The sequence below is a fragment of the Pogoniulus pusillus genome, chromosome 6, assembly GCF_015220805.1.
Source record: "Pogoniulus pusillus isolate bPogPus1 chromosome 6, bPogPus1.pri, whole genome shotgun sequence".
Lineage (NCBI taxonomy): Eukaryota > Metazoa > Chordata > Aves > Piciformes > Lybiidae > Pogoniulus > Pogoniulus pusillus.
Window position 1 is genome coordinate 3,457,534 of NC_087269.1, and position 24,875 is coordinate 3,482,408.

Here is a 24,875-nt window from a genome sequence, read left to right on the forward strand (position 1 = left end):
GGTTGGAGCTATATTTGCCATTGGAATGGGCTGCCCAGGGAGGTGGTGGAGTCACCATCCCCGGAGGTGTTCAGGAAAAGACTGGATGAGGCACTTAGTGCCATGGTCTGGTTGAGTGGACAGGGCTGGGAGATAGGTTGGACTGGATGAGCTTGGAGGTCTCTTCCACCCTGGTTGATACTATGAGTCTGTCTTTCTATATTTGCTGTCTACAACTACCTGAAGGGAGGCTGTAGCCAGGTGGGGTTGGGCTCTTCTCCCAAGCAACCAGCAACAGAAGAAGGGGACACAGTCTCAAGTTGTGGCAGGGCAGGTCTAGGCTGTATGTTAGGAGGGAGTTGTTGTCAGAGAGAGTGATTGGCATTGGAATGGGCTGCCCAGAGAGGTGGTGTGCCAGAGAGGTGCTGTGCCTGGAGGTATTCAGGAAAAGCCTGGCTGAGGCACTTAGTGCCATGGTCTGTTTGACTGGACAGGGTTGGGTGCTAGGTTGGCCTGGATGATCTTGGAGGTCTCTTCCAACCTGTTTGATTCTATGACCTCTTCCCATGGTATTAAAAAATCTAGAATATTACAGATCACAGCTCACAGGATGTCAGGGGTTGGAAGGGACCCAAAGAGATCATCCAGTCCAAGCCCTCTGCCAGGGCAGGACCATACAATCTAGCCCAGGTCACAGAGGAACACATCCAAACAGGCCTTGAAAGTCTCAAGAGAAGAAGACCACGAGAGAGGCCCAAGAAGGAGACTTTCTTATTTTGTAAGAAGGCCAAAAGTAAAATGCTCATCAGCATGAGTTGTGTGTGGACTGTGTGAATTCCAATTCCTAGAGCCTAATCCATAAACCTCTGGCCACTTCCACTGGTTAATGACCTGCTAGTCTGCTAAGCATCAGGAAAGGAAGCCAGGAGCAGTTAACACTTTGAGAAACACACTCCTTGCTAACAATAGTCATGAACCATACCTCGGAGTTGCTTTTGTGCATGGTGCAAGGGAAACACACAGTAAGTGCTTCAGAATGACAGTGCAGAATTGAGATGTTAAGGCAGAGAGGTGAGGAGAACTGTAGATGGGATCCAGGTAGTAGAAGGTTACAAATACAGCAAGCCACAAAAGTAGCTGTGGTGTGACCCAGTTTAAAGCTGAGGACTGAACATTTCCTTCCTGCCCTAAACACACAAGAAGAGAAGGCAGAAGGGAAGGGGAATGCAAATAAATGCTGGCAGTTGCTTTGCAGGCTTGCTCTTTGCTTGTCCTTCTGGATACCAGAACAAAAAGTGCTTACAGAGCTGTGGTGCCTTGGAGAGTCAGAAGTTTTCCAGGGAAAGCTGAGTGTTATGTATGCCTCCTGAAAGTCCCCATTCAGCAGCTCATGTTTCTCTGCTTCTTGATTAATAGAGAGGTCTAGAGGTACCTCTATAGGTTGCTTCTCCAAGAGAGAGAGGGGTGCAGGAGTTCCTTTTGCCCAGTGTTAAACTAAAGCTGTGCTTTAGACAGCACTTGCCTTAACAGAATGATGCTTCAGAGCTCTGTTTTCAGCCTCTTGTTTGTTCTGTTACTTTATGGAATCACAGAATCAGTCAGGGCTGGAAGGAATCACCAGGATCAGCTAGTGATAAACCCCCTGCCGTGGCCAGGGACACCTCACTAGATCAGGTTGTCTAGAGCCATAGGATGCAAAGGAAGTATCAAAGGCTGTCCTTGGGGTTTCTGTGGTTGCTTGTGAAGTTTCAAGGACAGACTCTTCAGTCACTGTCCCTGGAGGTGTTGAAGCAAAGCCTGGCTGAGGCACTTAGTGCCATGGTCTAGATGACTGGACAGGGCTGGGTGCTAGGTTGGACTGGATGATCTTGGAGGTCTCTTCCAACCTGCTTGATTCTATGATATTCTATGATATACCTCCAGGGATGGGGACTCCACCACCTCCCTGGGAAGCCCATTCCAATGCTAATCACTATTGCTGGGAAGAACTTCTTCCTAACATCCAGCCTGAACCTGCCCTGGCACAACTTGAGGCTGTGTTCCCTTGTTCTGTTGCTGGTTGCCTGGCAGAAGAGCCCAACCCCACCTGGCTACAACCTCCCTTCAGGTAGTTGTGGTCTGCCCTGAGCCTCCTCTTCTGCAGGCTGCACACCCCCAGCTCCCTCAGCCTCTCCTCACAGGGCTGTGCTCCAGGTCCTTCACCAACCTTGGTGCCCTAAACAGGAGCCTTGTTTTGTTCTGAGCAGGCACTCTTTGAGTCTAGTGGTGTAGATGGCTCTTTTCTTCCTGGGAAACTTTTCTTCCCATTGGATGTTAATTTCTGTGCCAGTAAAAGGCTTCTCATTACTCCCTGTTAGCTCAGCTCTTTTAACAGCACAGGGATGAAGACAGCAGAAGCAGGGCGAGTCTGCTCTGGAGTCAAACACAGGCTTATGTAGGTTGCTTCTATACTGAAGCTCCAGAGAGCAGGGGGGGTGATGATTTATAAGCTTTTGACAAATTTCCATCTGCTCTCGTTCCATGTAGGTTTTTTTCCCCTTCCCCTCAGAGTTCAAAGGCTTTCTGCTGCAGAGCTGCACTGCCTTGGTGATCTACAGCTGTCTCTGAGGCCATCAGACCTTCTAATTTTAGCACTGTCACAGCTCTATGCCTCAATTCGAGAACCACCCCAAGCAGCTGCCAGGAGCAGGAGGTCCACTTTGCTAAACCCCACTCCACTGATCATGCAGAGCTGCACTTGTGGAAGCAAACCCAGCAGCATGCAGGAAAGTTGGAGTGGTAAAGGTTGGGGGGAGGGGAGGAAGTTGGCAAGAAACTAGGTGATAAAGCTGGTGAGAGACCTGGAGCACAGCCCTGTGAGGAGAGGCTGGGGGTGTGCAGCCTGCAGCAGAGGAGGCTCAGGGGTGACCTCATTGCTGTCTGCAACTACCTGAAGGGAGGCTGTAGCCAGGTGGGGTTGGGCTCTTCTCCCAAGCAAGCAGCAACAGAAAAAGGGAGCACAGTCTCATGTTGTGCTGGGAGAGGTCTAGGCTGGATGTTAGGAGGAAGTTGTTGGCAGAGAGAGTGATTGGCATTGGAATGGGCTGCCCAGGGAGGTGGTGGAGTTGCCATCCCCGGAGGTGTTGAAGCAAAGCCTGGATGAGGCACTTAGTGCCATGCTCTCGTTGATTGGCTAGGGCTGGGTGCTAGGTTGGACTGGATGATCTTGGAGGTCTCTTCCAACCTGGTTGAGTCTATAATTCCCTAAGACCCTGGGCTTGTATCCCCTCCTCATTTCTTCCTGTAGCGCACACACAAAAATCTCTATCAGAGCTTCTTTGCAGTGTTGGGTTTCAGGTAGCTGTCTGAGAAGTTCATAAGCAAATGAAATTAAGCCTCTTTTTTTTTTTCTATTCTGGTTTCCTGGCTTCACATTTCATTTCCAGAAAGTGCAGCAGCATCTCCTGCTATGCTCCAGAGTGCTACTGGTGGTGTTATTGCTGTATTTATTGTCATAACAGTGCTCAATAATTACAGTATCAAAGAGTCTCAGTTATAATCACTTTATTAGAAATATAGTCATGAATAAACTCAGTTTTTATTACTGAAGGATAATACTGTAAGCTGAAGTTACTTTGCAGGCCAAAGGTAAAAAGAAGGCCACTGAGATTCCTAAAAGCTTCTGAATGTAATAGAAGTAATTGGACATTTTGACACTTGTTTGCTATCTGAAGCAGCAGGAGTCAGCTCTCTGGGCCCCTCAATTCAAGAGAGATGTTGAGGGGCTAGAACATGTCCAGAGAAGGGCAGCAAGGCTGGTGAGGGGCCTGGAGCACAAACCCTATGAGGAGAGGCTGAGGGAGCTGGGGGTGTGCAGCCTGCAGAAGAGGAGGCTCAGGGCAGAGCTCATTGCTGTCTACGACTACCTGAAGGGAGGCTGTAGCCAGGTGGGGTTGGGCTCTTCTGCCAGGCAACCAGCAACAGAACAAGGGGACACAGTCTCAAGCTGTGCCAGGGGAGGTCTAGGCTGGATGTTAGGTGGAAGTTGTTGGCAGAGAGAGTGATTGGCATTGGAATGGGCTGCCCAGGGAGGTGGTGGAGTCCCCATCCCTGGAGGTGTTCAAGCAAAGCCTGGCTGGGGCACTTAGTGCCATGGTCTGGTTGATTGGCCAGGGCTGGGTGCTAGGTTGGACTGGATGAGCTTGGAGATCTCTTCCAACCTGTTTGATCCTTTGATTCTATTGTGATTGGATAGGGCTGGGTTCTAGCTTGGACTGCATGAGCTTGGAGGTCTCTTCCAACTTAGTTGATTCTGTGATTCAATCAAAACCTGCCTAATGCTTTCTTATTGCCTATTAAACTGGACAGACTTTCACTAATGTGACTCTAAATCCTCTTCTGACCACCTGAAGTACTTTGCTTAACAAGATTCCACCGAGTGCCTCTTTCCCATGCTGCAAGCAAAGTGCTCTGCTGCTAAGCTGGATGGAATTAGGCACAAGCTCTACAGGATTCCAGAATTAGTTCCACTGCAGGACAGATGCTTTCAGCAGTAGAAGAGCACAGCATGCAGCAACAGGCATGTGATTTCTAGGAAGCTCAAAAGAGACTGGAGACAGTTGGGATTGCAGGCATCACCCCCACCCTGATCCCTCGTTCTGCTGGAGAGGAAGCTGTTGTGAAAGCAGTTTTATGTCCAGCTTGTCAGTCTTTGCACATCTAAATGATTTATAGAATGCTGGGAGGGAAACCTGTGAGCAGGATTAGCCATTAGAGCAATCACAGTATTATGCTGCAGGTCAGGTTTCTGTGTTGTAAAGGGAGCTTGGATCTGTCAGGCTGGATTGCAGCTCTGAGAACTTTTAAGTCCAAGCTTTGCCCATGAAGTTCAAGTGTGCTGTAAAGGAACTTTGGAATGGGTTGCCCAGGGAGGTGGTTGAGGCTCCATCCCTGGAGGTGTTTAAGGCCAGGCTGGATGAGGCTCTGGCCAGCCTGATCTAGGGTAGGGTGTCCCTGCCCATGGCAGGGGGGGTTGGAACTAGATGATCTTTGTGGCCCCTTCCAACCCTGACTGATTCTATGATTCTAACCTCCAAAGATCATCCAGTCCAACCCCCTGCCAGGGCAGGATCACCCAGGGCAGGTCACACGGGAACACATCCAGGTGGTTTTTGGGTGTCTTCAGAGAGGGAGACTCCACAGCCTCTCTAAGCAGCTTGCTCCAGGATTCTGGTACTCTCACAGGGAAAAAGTTTTCCCTTGCATCCATGTGGAACTTCCTCTGCTCCATCTTGCCCCCAGTGCCCATTGTCCTGTCATTGGGCATCCCTGAGCAGAGCCTTGCTCTGTCCTCTCCACACTGCCCTGCACATCTTTATCAACAGGCATGAGGGCAGCCCTCAGGCTCCTCTGCTCCAGGCTAAGGACTCCCAGCTCCTTTTCCTCAGCAGGAAGATGTTCCACTGCCAGCAGCATCTTTGTGCCTCTGTGATGGACTCTTTCAAGCAGCACATTCACACCCTTCTTGTAATGAGGGCTCCAGAACTGGATGCAGTACTCCAGGCGAGGTCCCACCAGAGCAGAGTAGAGGGAGAGAATCACCTCCCTCGCCCTGCTGGCCACACTTCTGCTGCTGCAGCCCAGGCTCTGCTTGGAAAGATATTTAAAAGGAGGCTGGCTGAGGCAGTTAGTGCCATGGGTTACTTAATTAGCAGGGCTAGCTGACAGGTTGGACTCAATGACCTCAGAGGTCTTTCCCAACCTGCTTACTGCTGTGAGTGTGTAATACACTACTTGTCCAGCGCAGCTATTGCAGATTTGCTTTAACTCGAGGCTGATTTTTGACCAACAAGGCAGGCTTTTGCCCCATCTGCCCTTCTGCTTATGTACATTGATTTCCTTACCCTTACCTGTCTCCAAGAAGTTGTACTGGGGAAAGGCAGATGTCAAAAGTGTAAAGTTAATAAAAGTGACCGAGCGATCGAGTTTCTCTGCTGGCTGCCTGCCACTGGAAAATCCCTTTGTGAGCTTTTCAAGATTTCCTCTGACAAATAGAACCCTTTTCATTTCTTCCTGTCAGATCCAACATCTTTAATTAAAACATGGACAATATGACTGAAAGCTTCATACCATGGAAACCTCCAAGCTCCCGATCCTTTTAAACCTGCCTGATTTTGAGCTTGTCGTTGTTTTAAGGCTAGGTCTGGACCTTGTGGATGGTAGAAAGCACAAACTAAAAAGAGCAGGGAAGAAAGAAAAAGGGGGGGGAGGGGAAAGAAAAGGTTAATTATATTATCAAATGCTTAGAGTGATTTTTATCTTCCCACTTTCCAGGAGTGGATTTTCAGCTTCCCACTTTTGATGGAGTGAAGCTGGAGATGGGTAGGTTCAGACTGGATGTGAGGAAGAAGTTCTTCACCATCAGAGAGGTGACCTTCTTGTGGCCTTCCAGGATCTGAAGGGGGCCTCCAAAAGAGCTGGGGAGGGGCTTCTTAGGCTCTCAGGGAGTGCCAGGACTAGGGGGAATGGAGCAAAGCTGGAGATGGGTAGGTTCGGGCTGGATGCGAGGAGGAAGTTGTTGAGCAGGAGAGTGGTGAGAGCCTGGAATGGGTTGCCCAGGGAGGTGGTTGAGGTCCCATGGCTGGAGGTGTTTCAGGCCAGGCTGGATGAGGTTCTGGCCAGCCTGCTCTAGGGTAGGGTGTCCCTGGGCATGGCAAGGGGGCTGGAACTGGCTGATCCTTGTGGTCCCTTCTAACCCTGACTGATTCTATGAGTGTTGATAACGGTTTCATTAAAAACAGGCAGCAGAGGCTGCTGTGAGGAGGAGGAGGAGGAGGAGGAGAAGAAAATAATTACAGAAATAAAGAAGTATGGCAAATGTGAACAGAATGAAATGATTAAAGTCAGTGAAAGCATTACTGTGCAGCTGGAACAGATGATGGATGTGCTGTGCACTGGACTGATAGTTGTAGGAAAGATTCTTTCTCCCCAGAGCTGCTTTGGCCACACCTTGAGTGTTGTGTTCAGTTTTGGGCATTGCAATGCAAGATGTGGAGATGCTGAAGTAGGTCCAGAGAAGGGCAATGAAGCTGAGGAAGGGCCTGGAAGATAAATCTGAGGAGGAAGGACTGAAAGAGCTGAGGATGGTTGGTGTGAGGAAGAGGAGGCTGAGAGGAGACCTCATTGCTGTCTACAGCTACCTGAAGGGACATTGTGGAGAGGCTGCTGCTGGGTTCTTCTCACAAGGAATTGAGACAGAACAAAGGGGAATGGCCTCAAGCTGAGGCTGGGGAGGTTTAGATTGGACATTAGGAAATAGTTTTTCCCAGAGAGAGTGGTCAGGGACTGGAATGAGCTGCCCAGGGAGGTGGTGGAGTCACCCACCCTGGATGTGTCTAAGGGTGGTTTGGATGTGGTGCTTGGGGCTGTGGTTTAAGGTGGATCTTGTAGAGTAGGGTTGTAAGTTGGACTTGATGATGCTGAGGGGCTTTGCCAACCTGCATGTTTCTGTGATTGGTGCAATTAAAGGCAGCATAAGAAGCAAGCAAGAGTAAGTGCAACATCCACATAAATGCTCCAGTTTTGACTGGAAGAAATAATGGCTATAACTTTGGACATCCACTGTTCAAATTGCTCTTGGTGACTGTGGTACATGAAGTCCTCATCATTTATTAGAGCTCCTTACCATAGAGTCTTTTAAAATGCTTGGCCACATCTTAATTGGTTGTTCATGGGGGAAAAAAGAGAAGTGGTGGTAGAGAAAGTGTTTATTTTGTATCATACACACGGTGGAACTGTCACAAAATGTTGACTGAATGTTTAAGCAGGAGTTAAATTTCAGGGCAAAATTTACTTTCTCTATGGTAATCTCAATTCAAGAGAGATGTTGAGGTGCTTGAAGGTGTCCAGAGAAGGGCAACAAGGCTGGTGAGGGGCCTGGAGCACAGCCCTGTGAGGAGAGGCTGAGGGAGCTGGGGGTGTGCAGCCTGCAGCAGAGGAGGCTCAGGGCAGAGCTCATTGCTGTCTACAACTACCTGAAGGGAGGTTGTAGCCAGGTGGGGTTGGGCTCTTCTGCCAAGCAACCAGCAACAGAACAAGGGGACACAGCCTCAAGCTGTGCCAGGGGAGGTCTAGGCTGGATGTTAGGAGGAAGTTGTTGGCAGAGAGAGTGATTGGCATTGGAATGGGCTGCCCAGGGAGGTGGTGGAGTCCCCATCCCTGGGGATGCAAAGCAAAGCCTGGCTGAGGCACTTAGTGCCATGGTCTGGTTGATTGGCCAGGACTGGGTGCTAGGTTGGCCTGGATGAGCTTGAGGTCTCTTCCAACCTGGTTGATTCTGTGATTCTGTGGTGTGTTTAACTGCACTTAATGATGTAGGGCATGGAAGGGCAGGTCCTTGAAATCCCAAGAGGTTTGACCACATCCTGAATTTTATTCTGTTCTGCTGCTGTGTGTTGCAGAGTTGTGTTCCAAAAGCAGCACCACAGCCAGCTAAAGCCTGTCCTGGCATCTCTGGCTTCTTGATAGTGGGCAGTGTTCTCACACCTTCTTCCTTTTGGACTCTTTGGACATCCATCCTTGGAGGTGGTTAAGAGGAGGCTGGATGAGTGCCATGGTTAGTTAATTAGTGCCGTGGGTTAGTTAATTAGCAGGTGTTAGGTGATAGGTTGGACCTGATGATCCTAGAGGTCTCTTCCAACCTGGTTTATTCTGTGATGCTGTAACCTGTTCAAAGTGACTCTGTGCCCAGGGAGAATAATTAGCAGTGAAAATGCTGCCTGGTCCCAGGGCTGTCATTATGTCAGATAACAAAACCCGAGGCCCCAGGGAGACGAGATACTTTACAAAAGTACCACAAGAGGCAGGAGATAAAGAGGAGCCTAACACAAGCCAGTGTGGACTCATTCCAAGCATAGTTTCTTTTTATCTTCTAATCACCCTTACTCGATTCACTTTGTTCCCATCTGCTCCAAAGACACAGTGCCGGTGTGGTCCTTTCCAAAGGAGGAACAATCAAGGCTCAACAGAAGATCTTGCCAAGGCCAATAATGGAAAGTGGCAGGAGCTGTGTTAAAATCCTATCCCTTTTGGAAGCACAAAAGAAGAATTAAGGTGGCCTAACCTTGGGCCAGAGCTGCTGATGTGCTGCAGCATGGGGTCATTACATTCTTCAGAAGCACCCCAGGAGCTGATACAAACCATCTGAGCTCAGGGCTGCAGAATTACAAAGGCATTCCAGTGTCTCTGAAGAGAGGCATTATCAGGGAGACCAACACGGGGATGGGAAGCCAGACAGAGGTAGATGCTGAGATGTGGGAGGCCCAAGAAATGTGTAGACCAAGATCACAGAATCAATCAAGTTGGAAAAGACCTCTGAGATCATTGAGCCCAACCTATCACCTAACACCCTCTGATCAACTAAGCCATGGCACTAAGTTCTGTGATTCTGTGAGGGTCAGAACCAGAATTAATCAGGTTGGAAAAGACCTTCAAGATCATCAACTCCAACTCACCATTATAACTAAACCCTGGCACTAAGTGCCCCATCCAGCTTCCTCCTAAACACCTCCAGGCACAGCAACTCCACCACCTCCCTGGGCAGCCCATTCCAATGCCAATCACTCTCTCTGCCAACAACTTCCTCCTAACACCCAGCCTAGACCTCCCCTGACACAACTTAAGACTGTGTCCCCTTGTTCTGTTGCTGGTTGCCTGGCAGAAGAGACCAACCCCACCTGGCTGCAGCCTCTCTTCAGGTAGTTGTAGACAGCAATGAGGTCTGCCCTGAGAACAAGGGGACACAGTCTCAAATTGTGCCAGGGGAGGTCTAGGCTGGATGTTAGGTGGAAGTTGTTGGCAGAGAGAGTGACTGGCATTGGAATGGGCTGCCCAGGGAGGTGGTGGAGTCACCATCCATGGAGGTGTTGAAGCAAAGCCTGGCTGAGGCACTTAGTGCCATGGTCTGGTTGACTGGATAGGGCTGGGGGATAGGTTGGACTGGATGATCTTGGAGGTCTCTTCTAACCTGGTTGATTCTATGATTCTGCAGGCTGCACACCCCCAGCTCCCTCAGCCTCTCCTCACAGGGCTGTGCTCCAGCCCCTGCCCAGCCTTGCTGCCCTTCTCTGGACACATTCCAGTGCCTCAACATCTCTCCCCATTTCATTCAAGAAAGGGGAGAAAACTGTGCAAATAACTCTGTGTGTGGAATTTTAGCTACGTGAGGACGAGCCTCCCCAGGTCAGTTACAACTGGGAGTAAAACTCCCCTGTGTGTACACAATCCTTTCACCTTCAAGAACCTCAGAGCACTTTCAATGCACCAAGAAACCTCCTCACCCTGTGCAGCCACAGTGCTGCCCCAAGACACAATGAAGCTGTTGTTCAGCTGCCTGTAGAAATTCTGCATACCAGTGGAAGGTAGGAGGTTAAGAATAATAACTCAGTATATTCAAATAGAACTTTTAGGAGTATTTAGGTAGGCTGGATGTAGCTACCTGGAATTTGGCCACAGGACTCAGCTTAACAGCCCTGCTCTTGTCAAAAGTGGAATAAGATCTTTTAAGTTTTCCATTCTGCTTCCATTAATCACCATGAGTGGTCAGGAGGTTTTCCACTCCAGCAGGCAGTCAGGCTTTCCAACAACAGGCTTCTTTTTAGCCATGGCTAAAAGGATGCTTTAGAACTAAGAGTGCCTCCTGCTGAAATGCTCTCCCAGTTTCCCTTCATGGGTAAAAGCTGCTGGCCTGCCCAGCAAGGAGGTGATCTAGGAGTCTGAGTTACAGTGGTAACACAAGGTTGAGCCTGGGACTTTGGAGGCAAGACTGGACTCAACCCTGGTCAGGCCACACCTTGAGTCCTGTGTCCAGTGCTGGGCTCTTCAATTCCAGAGAGATGCTGAGGTAGTGGAACATGTCCAGGGAATCAAGGAGGTTGGAAGAGACCTCCAAGCTCATCCAGTCCAACCTAGCACCCAGCCCTAGCCAATCAACCAGACCATGGCACTAAGTGCCTCATCCAGGCTTTGCTTCAACACCTTCAGGGACAGTGACTCCACCACCTCCCTGGGCAGCCCATTCCAATGCCAATCACTCTCTCTGCCAACAACTTCATCCTGACAGCCAGCTATATCTACCCCAGTACAACTTGAGACTGTGTCCCCTTGTTCTGTTGCTGCTTGCCTGGCAGAAGAGCCCAACCCCACCTGGCTACAGCCTCCTTTCAGGTAGTTGTAGACAGCAATGAGGTCACCTCTGAGCCTCCTCTTCTGCAGGTTGCACACCCCCAGCTCCCTCAGCCTCTCCTCACAGGGCTGTGCTCCAGGCCCCTCCCCAGCCTTGGTGCCTTTCTCTGGACACCTTCCAGTACCTCAACATCTCTCTTGAATTGAGGGGCCCAGAACTGGACACAGCACTCAAGGTGTGGCCTAAGCAGTGCTGAGTACAGGGGCAGAATAACCTCCCTTGTCCTACTGCCCACACTGCTCCTGAGCCAGCCCAGGTTGCCATTGGCTCTCCTGACCACCTGGGCACACTGCTGGCTCATCTTCAGCTACTCTCTACCAGCACCCCCAGGTCCCTCTCTGCCTGGCTGCTCTCAGCCACTCTGTCCCCAGCCTGTAGCACTGCTTGGGGTTGTTGTGGCCAAAGTGTAGAACTTTGCACTTCTGTAACTGAAGAAGAATTTCTTCTGACAGAAATATTTGGCTGTGAAATGAAGCCTATGGGTAGAACTTCCTTTCCAGATGCTGCATTTAATTAAGATAGCTGTAACAAGAACACAAATGTCTTCCCCCCCCTTCCTCAATTAGAGGAGAGTGTTTACGTTTCTGGTCACAGAGCTGCTGGTCTGTAGCATTCAGAGTCATTGCTGGTGCCTGGTTTAAGAGATGCTCCTGATGAGCTCTGTACTGTGGGTTAAAAATGATCTCTTTCTCTCTTGGTGTCGTTCCAGTAGTAGGACACTGTGGTCACTGAGCATCGCAGCAGGGCTGGCAGCTCTTTCAGTGTCATCTCTTCAGGCTGATTTCCTCTCTGTGTGCTGGGATGGCATACTGGCACACACTGGAACAAGGGAAATGTGTGAGAACTATGGAAAGGCAGCTTGGGGTTTTAGTTCTTGGAGATAAAGACTGACTTCGGTATGATTTGTGATGGCTTCTGCTTGAAAAGAGAGCTTCTGGTTTTATAGAATCATAGAACTGTTTAGGTTGGAAGGGACCTCAAAGCTCAGCCAGTTCCAATCCCCTGACATAGGCAGGGACACCTCACACTAGAACAGGTTGCTCAAGGCCTCATCCAACCTGGCCTTGAACACCTCCAGGGATGAAACTGCCACTACCTCCCTGGGCAACCCCTTCCAGGCTCTCACCCTCTCATGCTGAACAACTTCCTCCTAACACCCAGGCTGAATCTACCCATTTCCAGCTTTGTTCCATCCCCCCCAGTCCTATCACAGCCTGACAGCCTGAGAAGTCCCTTCCCAGCTCTCTTGTAGCCCCCTTCAGATACTGGAAGGCCACAAGAAGGTCACCTGGGAGCCTTCTCCTCTCCAGACTGAACTCCCTCAGTCTCTCCTCACAGCAGAGCAGCTCCAGCCCTCTGCTCAGCCTCGTGGCCCTTCTCTGGACACACTCCAGCATCTCCACATCCTTTTTGTAATGAAGGCTCCAGAACTGGATGCAGTACTCTGGGTGAGGTCTCACCAGTGCAGAGCAGAGGGGCAGGATCACTTCCCTTGCCCTGCTGCCCACACTGCTCTTGCTGCAGCCCAGGCTCTGGTTGCTCTCTGGGCTGCCAGTGCACACTGATGACTCCTCTCGAGCTTCTCATCCACCAGCACCCTCAAGTCCCTCTCCTCAGGGCTGCTCTCAGGACAGTTATTTTTAACTCCAGAAGAAAGTGACTGCTCAGCCTCCTGCTTCTCAGTATAGTTTGACTAATTCACCTGTGTTTGTGTAGAGATAAAGTTATTTGTCTGCAATTAAATCATAGAATCAACCAGGTTGGAAGAGACCTCCAAGCTCATCCAGTCTAACCTAGCACCCAGCCCTAGCCAGTCAACCAGACCATGGCACTAAGTGCCTCATCCAGGCTTTGCTTGAACACCTCCAGGGATGGTGACTCCACCACCTCCCTGGGCAGCCCATTCCAATGGGAAATCACTCTCTCTGTGAAGAACTTCCTCCTAATATCCAGCCTGTAGGTGCCAGGAATACACCTCAGCAGATCCCAGGAGGGCTCAGCTGACCTCCTCAGGGCCTGGTGTTGCCAAAGCTGAAACCCTTGTGCTGAATATGGATGATCAGCTGCTGTGGTTGGGAAGTTCAGAAGCACAAGCACAACATTTTGTTTCCAGTATGCAGCTCTTGTGGTCTCTTTGTCATCTGAGACTGCCTCTTGGAGGCTGGTGGAGATGATTTTGTTGACCTGTGTGGGAGCTCTAGAACTAGCCACCACTCAAACATCTGAAACACCTGAACACAGACTGATTCATCTACTCTTGGATCAGAATAATTTCCAGTCCATTAGTTGTGGTCTGCAAACTCTTCCTTCATGGGGTCAGTTTGATGTTGCTGAGTCCCATGGCTGAAGCTTTTCTCTATGGTTAAAATTCCTTAGAGCATAACCTTAGTAACTTCTGAGCCATGAGACCACAGGCTCTGTGACAGGGTTTGGCCTTAGGTAAATGCCCTGAAGGGCTACTTCCCTCAAGGTAAATACTGAAGGCCACTGAAATAAGGCTTTAAAGAGATGGTTTCTGCCTGATGTAATTCAGCACAGGCACTCATTGATGACTAACAGCAATGCAAGATTAGATGAAGTGTTTGTGTAGAGCTATAGCTCATATCTTGTAATCTCATGTCCCATTAGCTTCCATCCCAGTGTGGCTGCCTTTGAACCACACAGGAAGAAAAGAGGCAGCTCAGGGAAGTAGTGGAGTCACCATCCCTGGAGGTGCTCCAAAAACATGCAGACAGAATCAGAATGACACAAACATGCAGGCTGGCAAAGCTCCTCAGCATCACCAAGTCCAACCTAGAACCCTACTCTGCAAGAGTCACCTTCAACCATATCCCCAAGCACCACGTCCAAACCACCCTTAAACACAGCCAGGGTAGGTGACTCCACCACCTCCCTGGGCAGCTCATTCCAATTGAATTGCAGAGGCATTCATCTGGGGCTCTGCCTCCAGGCAGGACTAGCCCCAAGATCTACAACTCCCTGAAGGGAGGTTGTAGCCAGGTGGGGTTGGTCTCTTGTGCCAGTAACCAGCAACAGAACAAGGGGACACAGTCTCAAGCTGTGCCAGGGGAGGTCTAGGCTGGATGTTAGGAGGAAGTTGTTGCCAGAGAGAGAGACTGGCATTACAAAGGGCTGCCCAGGGAGGTGGTGGAGTTGCTGTCCCTGGAGATGTTCAAGCAAAGCCTGGCTGAGGCACTTAGTGCCATGGTCTGGTTGACTGGAAAGGGCTGGGTGCTAGGTTGGCCTGGATGATCTTGGAGGTCTCTTCCAACCTGGCTGAGTCTGTGACTCTACAAATAAATATTTGAGGACTCTTATTTCCTGATTGCAGGAACTCCACCTGACATTCTGCCTGGAACCTCCACCTTCAGAGACCAGGAAAGTTCAGATGTTCAGTGATAAGAGCCTGCAAGCTCAGACTGTGAAATGATTTGATGTCAGTGTGAATGCTCTGGCATAGCCAACACGAATGTAAGAGAGATTGCTGATGCCTGTGTGACAGATAGGACACATCACACATGCTGGCCCAGTACACTGCAGGCTTTGTGGCACTGCAAGCTGGTACCAGGCACTGCCAAGTCATGTTGTACTTTTCATATGTTTAAATAGTTGACTTTGGAAATCATTGGATCACTCATGTTGGAAGAGACCTCCAAGATCATCCAGGCCAACCTAGCAGCCAGCCCTAGCCAGTCAACCAGACCATGGCACTAAGTGCCTCAGCCAGGCTTTGCTTGAACACCTTCAGGGACAGCGACTCCACCACTTCCCTGGGCAGCCCATTCCAATGCCAATCACTCTCTCTGTCAACAACTTCCTCCTAACATCCAGCCTAGACCTCCCCTGGCACAGCTTGAGACTGTGTCCCCTTGTTCTGTTGCTGGTTGCCTGGCAGAAGAGCCCAACCCCACCTGGCTACAACCTCCCTTCAGGTAGCTGTACACAGCAATGAGCTCTGCCCTGAGCCTCCTCTGCTGCAGGTTGCACACCCCCAGCTCCCTCAGCCTCTTCTCACAGGGCTGTGCTCCAGGCCCTTCACCAGCCTTGTTGCCCTTCTCTGGACACCTTCCAGCACCTCAACATCTCTCTTGAATTGAGGGGACCAGAACTGGACACAGCACTCAAGGTGTGGCCTGAGCAGTGCTGAGCACAGGGGCAGAAGAACCTCCCTGGTCCTGCTGCCCACACTGCTCCTGATCCAGGCCAGGATGCCATTGACCTTACAGCTTTGGTGCAGGTGATGGCTGTGATGCTGAGCCACAGGGTTCAGCACTTCCAAAGCCTGCCATGGTTTATTGTCTACTCTTAAGTTACAGATAGATGCAATACAGAGTAAGTGAAAACAAGAAAGGTGAAACCAAGCAACCAGATTAGTTTTGCTTGCTTTGAAAAATACTGGAACAGCAAAGAGTTGTTTTGCTTAATAAATGGACTTTTCCTGGGGCATGATGGGTTCTAGCAGGTAGTGTCTGCCTCAGCCACAAGTTTGGAAGCCAAACAAGCCAGAAAGGAGGTTGCCTTGGCTGTTAGGTGTGCCACTTACCCAGACATACTTCAGTAACCACCAAGTCTAGAAGACTTAAGCCCCATGATATGTAAAATATGTTTGGTCCCTTGCCACAGACCAGTTCTCAGTTTTGCTGGCTGCCTGGCAAGCACACAAGTAGCTGAAGGAGGGTGGAGATTAAATGGGCTGAAATGTACTCTGTAGTCAAGGTGCAAGCTGTGGGCTGGCTGCACAGCTCTGACTCCAAACCCAGGGATTCCTATCCCAGGAACAGGCTGGATCTCTGAGTCATGACCCCTAACAATTGGATGGCTGTGTGCTTCTGGCTGTGCTCAAACATAAAGCTACTGTTCTGCTGCAACTGCCTGTGTTCATTAAGTGACCCCACAAGCACATTTTGGAAGAGTTTGGGAGGCAGTCCCTGAGTTCTGGCTGGGTTCCCACGTGTGTTTGCCTGAATTCCCACTGCATTTTCAACCAGAGAGGTTATTTCTCCTTCAACTCTTTACTAACGCAGTGCTGCAACTAATAAGGGCTGTGCTAGCACCCACTGGGTCAGCTTGTGCTGGGTGAGGTCGTCCTCTTTAGGGGCAAAGGGCACTAAGGGCCTCCAAAATGTAAGTGAAATGTAGTGTAAGGATGTCTCATCATTCCATTTTTTTCCCTTTCAGGGGATCAAAGTGCTCTCTACAGTAGCAATGCTCTGTCTTCACTCATGTCATGTAGCAGGCTTCACAGAGTGTCAGGGGCTGGAAGGGACCTCCAAAACTCATCCAGTCCAACCCCCCTGCCAGAGCAGGATTACCTAGAGCAGATCACACAGGAGTGTGTCCAGGAGGGTTTGGAATATCTCCAGTGTCTCAAAATGAGGAGTTTTTTTCCCCCTGTGAGGGTGACAGAACACTGGAACAGGCAAGTGCACACTGCTGGCTCCTGTTGAGCTTCTCATCCAGCAGCACCCCCAGGTCCCTCTCCTCAGGGCTGCTCTCCAGCCACTCACTGCCCAGCCTGGATTTGTGCTTGGCATTGCCTCAACCCAGATGCAGGACACTGCACTTGGTCTTGTTGAACCTCCTGAGGTTGGCTTGTGCCCACCTCTGCAGCCTGTCCAGGTGCCTCTGGCTGGCATCCCTGCCCTCCAGCCTGGCTGCTGCACCACACAGCTTGGTGTGCTCAGCAAACTTGCTGAGGCTGCACTCAGTGCCACTGTCCATGGCACTGACAAAGGGAGTGGTGAGAGCCTGGAATGGGCTGCCCAGGAAGGTGGTTGAGGCCCCATCCCTGGAGGTGTTTAAGGCCAAGCTGGATGGGGCTCTGTGCAGCCTGATTTAGGGTAGGGTGACCCTGCCCATGGTAGGGGGGTTGAAACTAGATGATCCTTGTAGTCCCATCCAACTCTGACTGATTCTATGATTCAATGACCTTCAGAATTTAATGTAGTCCCTTCTCTTTCCACTTTGTAGTGGGAAAGTGGCAGGATGAAAAGAGAAATAATTAAAGAGAAGCAGGATCTCAGCTTGCATTGGTGAAACCTTACCCTGTTTATTAACTCTGCTCTGCTCACCACACTGTATTGTGCTTGGATCTTGTAACACTCCATTTTAGAACAGTCTAAGTGAGTGTTTTTAGCCAGAGTCTGAGGGGGTTTAACAGAAAATGTGCCTTTCCCTTAAATTGATTGCAAATGTGCTTTCCAAATATTTTACTTTGGGAAAACAACAGAAAAAAAGAATCCTTGGAGGAATTCCAGTGACTGGTACTTGCCAGCCAGCTAAATGCAGATAATTCCCCTTGTAAACACTCCTTGAAAGGTTTCACAAATCCTGGCTGTATGGTTTGGAGCAATGGCCTGGACCAAAGAGGGTTGAATTAATCCCTGCAGCTCTCACCCCTGGGAGAGAGGTGAGGTTCCCACGTGGAACATGAAGCAGAGGCTCTGACCTGGTGCTGAGTGCAGGGAACAGACAGAAAGTGCAGATGTGAGGTGTGAACAGCAGTGGATGTAGCTACACAGAATCACAGAAATATCCAGGTTGGAAAAGCCCCTCAGGATCATCAAACCCAGCCTAGAACCTTACTCTATAAGCTTCACTTTAAACCATGTGCCCAACATTCAAACCACTCTTAAACACACCCAGGGTACCAAAGCCCCTCAGGATCATCAAACCCAGCCTAGAACCTTACTCTGTAAGCTTCACTTTAAACCATGTGCCCAACATTCAAACCACCCTTAAACACACCCAGGGTACCAAAGCCCCTCAGGATCATCAAACCCAGCCTAGAATCTTACTCTATAAGCTTCACCTTAAACCATGTGCCCAACTTCCAAACCACCCTTAAACACACCCAGGGTACCAAAGCCCCTCAGGATCATCAAACCCAGCCTAGAACCTTACTCTATAAGCTTCACTTTAAACCATGTGCCCAACTTCCAAACCACCCTTAAACACACCCAGGGTACCAAAGCCCCTCAGGATCATCAAACCCAGCCTAGAACCTTACTCTATAAGCTTCACTATAAACCATGTGCCAAACATTCAAACCACCCTTAAACACACCCAGGGTACCAAAGCCCCTCAGGATCATCAAACCCAGCCTAGAACCTTACTCTATAAGCTTCACCTTAAACCATGTGCCCAACATTCAAACCACTCTTAAACACACCCAGGGTACCAAAGCCCCTCAGGATCATCAAACCCAGCCTAGAACCTTACTCTATAAGCTTCACCTTAAACCATGTGCCCAACATTCAAACCACCCTTAAACACACCCAGGGTACCAAAGCCCCTCAGGATCATCAAACCCAGCCTAGAACCTTACTCTATAAGCTTCACTTTAAACCATGTGCCAAACATTCAAACCACCCTTAACACACCCAGGGTACCAAAGCCCCTCAGGATCATCAAACCCAGCCTAGAACCTTACTCTATAAGCTTCACTTTAAACAATATGCCCAAGTACAACATCCAAACCACCCTTAAACACATCCAGGGTACCAAAGCCCTTCAGGATCATCAAACCCATCCTAGAACCTTATTCTGTAAGATTCACCTTAAACCATGTGCCTAAGTACAACATCCAAATGACTCTTAAACACATCCAGAGTACCAAAGCCCCTCAGGATCACCAAGTCCAACCTAGAACCCTACTCTATGAGATTGACCTTAAACCATATCCCCAAGCACCACATCCAAATAACCCTTAAATACAGCCAGGCTGGCAAAGCCTGGTCTAGTGTGAGGTGTCCTTGCCTGTGGCAGGGGGGTTGGAACTGGATGATCCTTGTGGTCCTTTCCAACCCTGACTGATTCTATGACTTTATGATTCTAAACACAGCATAGAACAGGATTTCCCCAAACCTGCCTATGCTTAGTCCTGCAAAAGAAAGTATATTCCTGAATTGTCACTTTATCAGCTCCAGCAAATATGTCTTTACTTAGGAATTTTTAGATATTATTGAAGGGGTATCCATTTGGAAACAAGTTTTAATCTCCCTCTGCAAAACAATGTTTGAATCTTTCACTTAGAACAGAGGTATTTTTTTCTTGATGGAGGCTCAGGGAGGCACAACAAATGTGGTGAGACATCACAGAGAGCACAGCCCTGTGAGGAGAGGCTGAGGGAGCTGGGGGTGTGCAGCCTGCAGAAGAGGAGGCTCAGGGCAGAGCTCATTGCTGTCTGCAGCTACCTGAAGGGAGGTTGTAGCCAGGTGGGGTTGGGCTCTTCTCCCAGACACTGAGCAACAGAAGAAGGGGACAGAGCCTAAAGCCGTGCCAGGGCAGGTTCAGGCTGGATGTTAGGAGGAAGTTCATCCCAGCAAGAGTGATTGGCATTGGAATGGGCTGCCCAGGGAGGTGGTGGAGTCCCCATCCCTGGAGGTGTGAAGCAAAGCCTGGATGAGGCACTTAGTGCCATGGGTTAGTTAATGAGAAGGGTTAGGTGCTAGGTTGGACTCGATGATTTCAGAGCTCCTTTCCAACCTGGTGAATTCTGTGGTTCTGTGACTTTGCTTTAGAGTTTTGTGCACACCTCAGGACCTCAGTCAGGTGCTCTCCCCCAGTGAGCAAGTGCAGGGTGCCCAAGGCAAGGTGCCCTAGGTGATAGGTTGGACTTGATGATCTCAGAGGTCTTTTCTGACCCAGTTAATTCTGTGATTCTATGATTTATTCTTCAGGCCCTTCCCCAGCTTCATTGCCCTCCTCTGGACCTGCTCCAGCACCTCCACATCTCTCCTGTACTGCAGTTGACTTGGCACATGTTTTTGCTGCTGTGAGAAGTGAAAGAGAAGAGGATAAAAGTAAGTGGGACAAAACCAAACAAGTGCTGGGAGCCCTAGGCCTGAGTGTTTGGCCCCTGCTGACTTCTCCCCTCAAACCAAATGGGTTTTGTTTCATTAAGGCTTTCCAGTTAACACTTGCTTGTGGTTTCTGCAGCAGAAAACAAGGGCTGATTGCAAACAGAAGATAACAACTCTCATGCAGGTTCTTTGCTTGCACTGAGTGTGGGTGGGTTGCTTTGGAAATCAAATTCACTTGCACCAGAGAATGTACTTTGAATGTTCTGGTTTAGAGACAGCCCAAGACTGTGTTTTCACATTGCTCCAAGACATCCCTGTCCCACTTTAGCACTAAACAGAGGGAAAACTTCATCTGTAGGGACTGCTTCTCTTGGGCTGGTTTTGTTTTGGCTTTTCTGACCCTCTTCATGCCCATTTGATGAAAAAGATGATGAGTCTGATGGACTCTTCCTTCTGAGTGGATTGGTCATTGCCCACCTGGTAGATGCCTTCAGCTGAGACCTGTCTGCCCTCCTGCTGCCCAACTCAGCCAACTGCAGCAATGATTTGCTTTATTAAACTGTCATTGTTGAAGTGCCTCTTATGAGAATCAGATCAGTTAGCTAGGAAACTTCTTCTCTAATTACTTAAACTGGTTTTGTATGAAGAAGCTGCCCTGGCAGTGCTGGGGTGTGTCCAGAGAAGGGCCATGAGGACAATCAGAAGGCTGGAGCTCCTCATATGGAGATGGGCTGAGAGAGTTGGGGACCACCAGCTTCAGAGACCAGGGAATTTTAGACGTTCAGTGATAAGAGGCTGCAAGCTCAGACTGTAAAATGAACTTATCTACCCTTCAGTCTCCCAAAGGCAAACTCTCATGGAAACATGTAAGGAAAGAGGTTCACCACCTCCCTCGGCAGCTCATTCCATCCTGTAGTGCTGATTGGGGTTACTGCAGCCAAAGTGTAGGACCCTGCACTTGGCCTTGTTCAGTCTCATCCCATTGGTCTCTGCCCACCCATCCAGCCTGGCAAGGTCCCTCTGCAGGGCCCTCCTACTCTCCAACAGACTGACACTTGCTCCTAACTTGATGTCATCTGCAAACTTACTGATGCTGGACTCAATTCCCTGGTCCAGAGCCTCATCCAGTCTTGGCTTGAACACCTGAAGGGATGGCAACTCCACCACCTCATATCTTCCATTGTGAGCTATTAGTTTTTCTCAGTGTTATTACATCCTCTGTGGCTGCAGCAGGCATTGTGATCTGAAAGCAGTTTGGTGCCAGTGGTGCATTTTAATATCTTAACAGCTTGCCTCCCCCATAAGACAGCTTGGAGGCTGGCAAACAGAAGGGCTGGGGATCTCCCTCACCTGGAAACCCTTGGATGTACCAAGTGGTTGGCAGAGAATCCCAAGGAAAGAGGGAATATCAGTGGTGGAAGGGACTGATCATGCCTCTGATCTCTGAGACTGTTGATGCCAATGTAAATTCCAGCTTCCTGGAGGCTGGGATGCTGGGAATGTGTCTGCAGCATGATGCTGGTTTGGCATTTGCTTCCCACTGCCCTTTTCTCAGCTGCCAGGCCTTAATTACAGCAGACAAATTCTTGTTTAGTTGTAGCACTGCAGTGACCTGACTACCAAGTGAGGCTGTTTAGAACAGGACTTAAGGATCTTGCTATAGGTTTCAAAAGGTTTTTATTTACCTGGTTGAGTACACTGACGTTGCCTTTGTGTGTGCTCAGGTCCTTGCCTGCTTAAATGCTTGGGTACCAGAGACCAAATGAAATGCCTTTTCCACAGGCACACAGAGAGCAATTTACCTTCATTTATGGTGTGTGTATTTATGGAGTGTGGTACACAGAGAGAGGAGCATTTTTGTGTAGATGTCTGTCTGCTTCGCTCTCATCCCCTTCCTTTTACCTGTAAATACAACTTTTAGAGGAAATAGACTTTGAAAGAAGGAAGAGGCTCTAGGAAAAGCATTTAAATGTGCTGAGCTCCTTTTTTTTCCTCTTTGGAAGGAGAAGTCATAGAATCACAGAATTAACCAGGTTGGAAGAAGCCTCCAGGATCATCAAGTCCAACCTATTGCCTAAGCCTTCTAATTAACCAATGGCACTAAGTGCCTCATCCAGCCTCCTTTTCAGTCACAGACTCACAGGATGTTAGGGTTGGAAGGGATCCAAGGAGATCATCCAGTTCAACCCCCTGCCAGAGCAGGACAGTCCTATCTAACTCAGATCACAGAGGGACACATCCAGACAGGCCTTGAAAGTCTCCAGAGAAGGAAACTCCTCAATCTCTCTGTGCAGCCTGTGCCAGGGCTCTGTGACCCTTGCAGTCAAAAAGTTCCCCCTTGTGTTGAGGCAGAAGCTCTTTTGCTGCAACTTAGATCCATTGCTCCTTGTCCTATCCCAGGGAGCAGTGAGCAGAGCCTATCCCCCCACTCCTGGCAGACCTCAGATGCTTATTAACATTTATCAAATCTCCTCCAAGTCTTCTCTTCTCCAGACTAAAAAGTCCCAAGTCTCTCAGCCTCTCCTCCTCCCTTCCTGTCCCCCCTCCCCATCATCCTCGTAGCCTTCTGCTGGACCCTCTCCAGCAGATCCCTGTCCCTCTTCAACTGGGGAGCCCTAAACTGAGGGCACTATTCAAGATGAGGTCTCAGCAGGGCAGAACAGAGTGGGAGGAGAACCTCCCTTGATCTGCTGGACACACTCCTCCTAATACACCCCAGGATGCCATTGACCTTCTTGGCCAGCAGGGCACATTGCTGTGCCATGGGTACCTTGTTAGCCACCAGGACCCCCAGCTCCCTCTCCACAGGGCTGCTCTCCAGCAGATCACCTCCCAGCCTCTACTGGTGCAGTTTATTGTTCCTCCCCAGCTGCAGGACTCTACACTTGCCCTTGTTGACCTCCATCTGGTTCCTCTGTGCCCAGCTCTATCTGCCCAGGTCCCTCTGCATGGCCTCACATCCTTCAGCTGTCTCAGCCAAGCCTCCCAGCTTGGTGTTGTTTAAAGGTTAAAGGTTAGGTCTCATTTAAAACTAAGCTACAAAATATCTCTGAAGAGAGCTTCAAACTCCCTCTCCAAGCACCACTGGGCCAAGTGTGGTTATTATCTGAATTTAATTCAAATCATATGAACCTTCTGTGGCTTTTGCCATACTGAAGATTTTTTCCCCCTCCCTTTTGATTCTGGCAATCCATTTGCCAAGTTCTGGGCCAACCCCACTTACATAAAGGAGTATTTACTTTATAGCTTGCAGCATTTTCCAGCTTCAACAAGACACATTTAGGATTTCTGGGGGGGGTTGTGACACAAAAGAAATAAAAAGTTGCCCACTAACCAGTCCCATAACTGCAAAGCAAGAGAACATCACCATGCAATTAGCTTGGGGTGAGTCATAAATGAAGGGAAAGGATAAAGCAGAACTTGGAAGAGTTATTTGTTAAATTGCTGTGTCTAGAAAAACATTGCAGAGCTCAAACTCTCCACATCCTCCTTCTCTCCTGCTCAATTCCAGTGCTGGTTTGCCTGGATGAAGACAGGTGGTTCCCCACAGCCCTGTGTCCTCATTTTGGCTTGGATGCTCTCCAAGGGCAAGTCTCTTTGCTTCTCAAGTATTTAGCAAGGGGATAAAAGTAATAATTACCTACCTACTTCACTGCATCCCTGTCAGGCTCAGTCAATGTCTTCTCAGTGCCTGGCACATGTCAAATGCTATATGAAAAAAAGCAAACTAGAATCATAGAATCAATCAGGTTGGAGACCTCCAAGATCATCCAGTCCAACCTAACACTCAGCCCTGTCCACTCCAAGCTCATCCAGTCCAACCTAGCACCCAGCCCTGTCCACTCCATACTCATCCAGTCCAGCCTAGCACCCAGCCCTGTCCATTCCAAGCTCATCCAGTCCAACCTAACACCCAGCCCTGTCCATTCCAAGCTCATCCAGTCCAACCTAACACCCAGCCCTGTCCACTCCAAGCTCATCCAGTCCAACCTAACACCCAGCCCTGTCCACTCCATGCTCATCCAGTCCAACTTAGCACCCAACCCTAGCCAATCAACCAGACCATGGCACTAAGTGCCTCCGCCAGGCTTTTCTTCAGCACCTCCAGGAATGACAACTCCACCACCTCCCTGGGCAGCCCATTCCAATGCCAATCACTCTCTCTGCCAACAACTTCCTCCTAACATCCAGCCTAGACCTCCCCCAGGACAACTTTAGGCTGTGTCCCCTCATTCTGTTGCTAGTTGCCTGGCAGGAGAGACCAACCCCCACCTGTCTACAGCCAAGAAATAATCTTCCTTCCTCAGCATACAGCCACATTTTACACTGCTTGGAGGAAAGAGGATGGGGAGTAATTACAGCCTGAGTTTTTCAAATGAGGTGTTCAGGAAGGGCACAGTCAGCAGAACAGCAGCCACAGGCAGGGTCTCCAGAGACCTCTGTGTTTATGGGCACTCCATGGTTAGAGGTCTTGGACATTTTCCAGTCCTGTTCAGTCTCCCTCTAAAAGTATGTGGAATATTTTTCAATTGATGTTCCTTGTGTGGAAGGTATGTTGGAAATCTACTGGTGATCAAGGGAGGTTCTCCTTCCCCTCTACTCTGCCCTGGTGAGACCCTCATTGTGAGTACTGCCTCCAGTTTTGAGCTCCCCAGTTGAAGAGGGACAGGGATCTGCTGGAGAGGGTCCAAGGGAGGGCTAGGAGGATGATGAGGGGACTGGAGCACTGCCTGGTGAGGAGAGGCTGAGGGACCTGGGGCTGCTTAGTCTGGAGAAGAGAAGACTCAAAGTGGATTGAATAGATGTTGATAACTAAGAAAGAAATAGAATGATTGCTGCATCAGCATGAGGGTGGTGAAAGCCTGGAAGGG

The 24,875-nt window shown here is 49.5% G+C and overlaps 1 long non-coding RNA gene across 5 annotated transcripts in view; it reads left to right on the forward strand.

Moving 5' to 3' along the window:
- Positions 1–24,875, forward strand: part of LOC135175871 (uncharacterized) — a 167,152-nt gene that overhangs the window by 103,100 nt on the left and 39,177 nt on the right. For all 5 annotated transcript variants that reach the window (XR_010302483.1, XR_010302482.1, XR_010302486.1 and 2 more), the window contains one exon: positions 19,882–20,004. This is a non-coding gene — a long non-coding RNA (uncharacterized LOC135175871). The remainder of the gene's footprint in view (positions 1–19,881; positions 20,005–24,875) is intronic.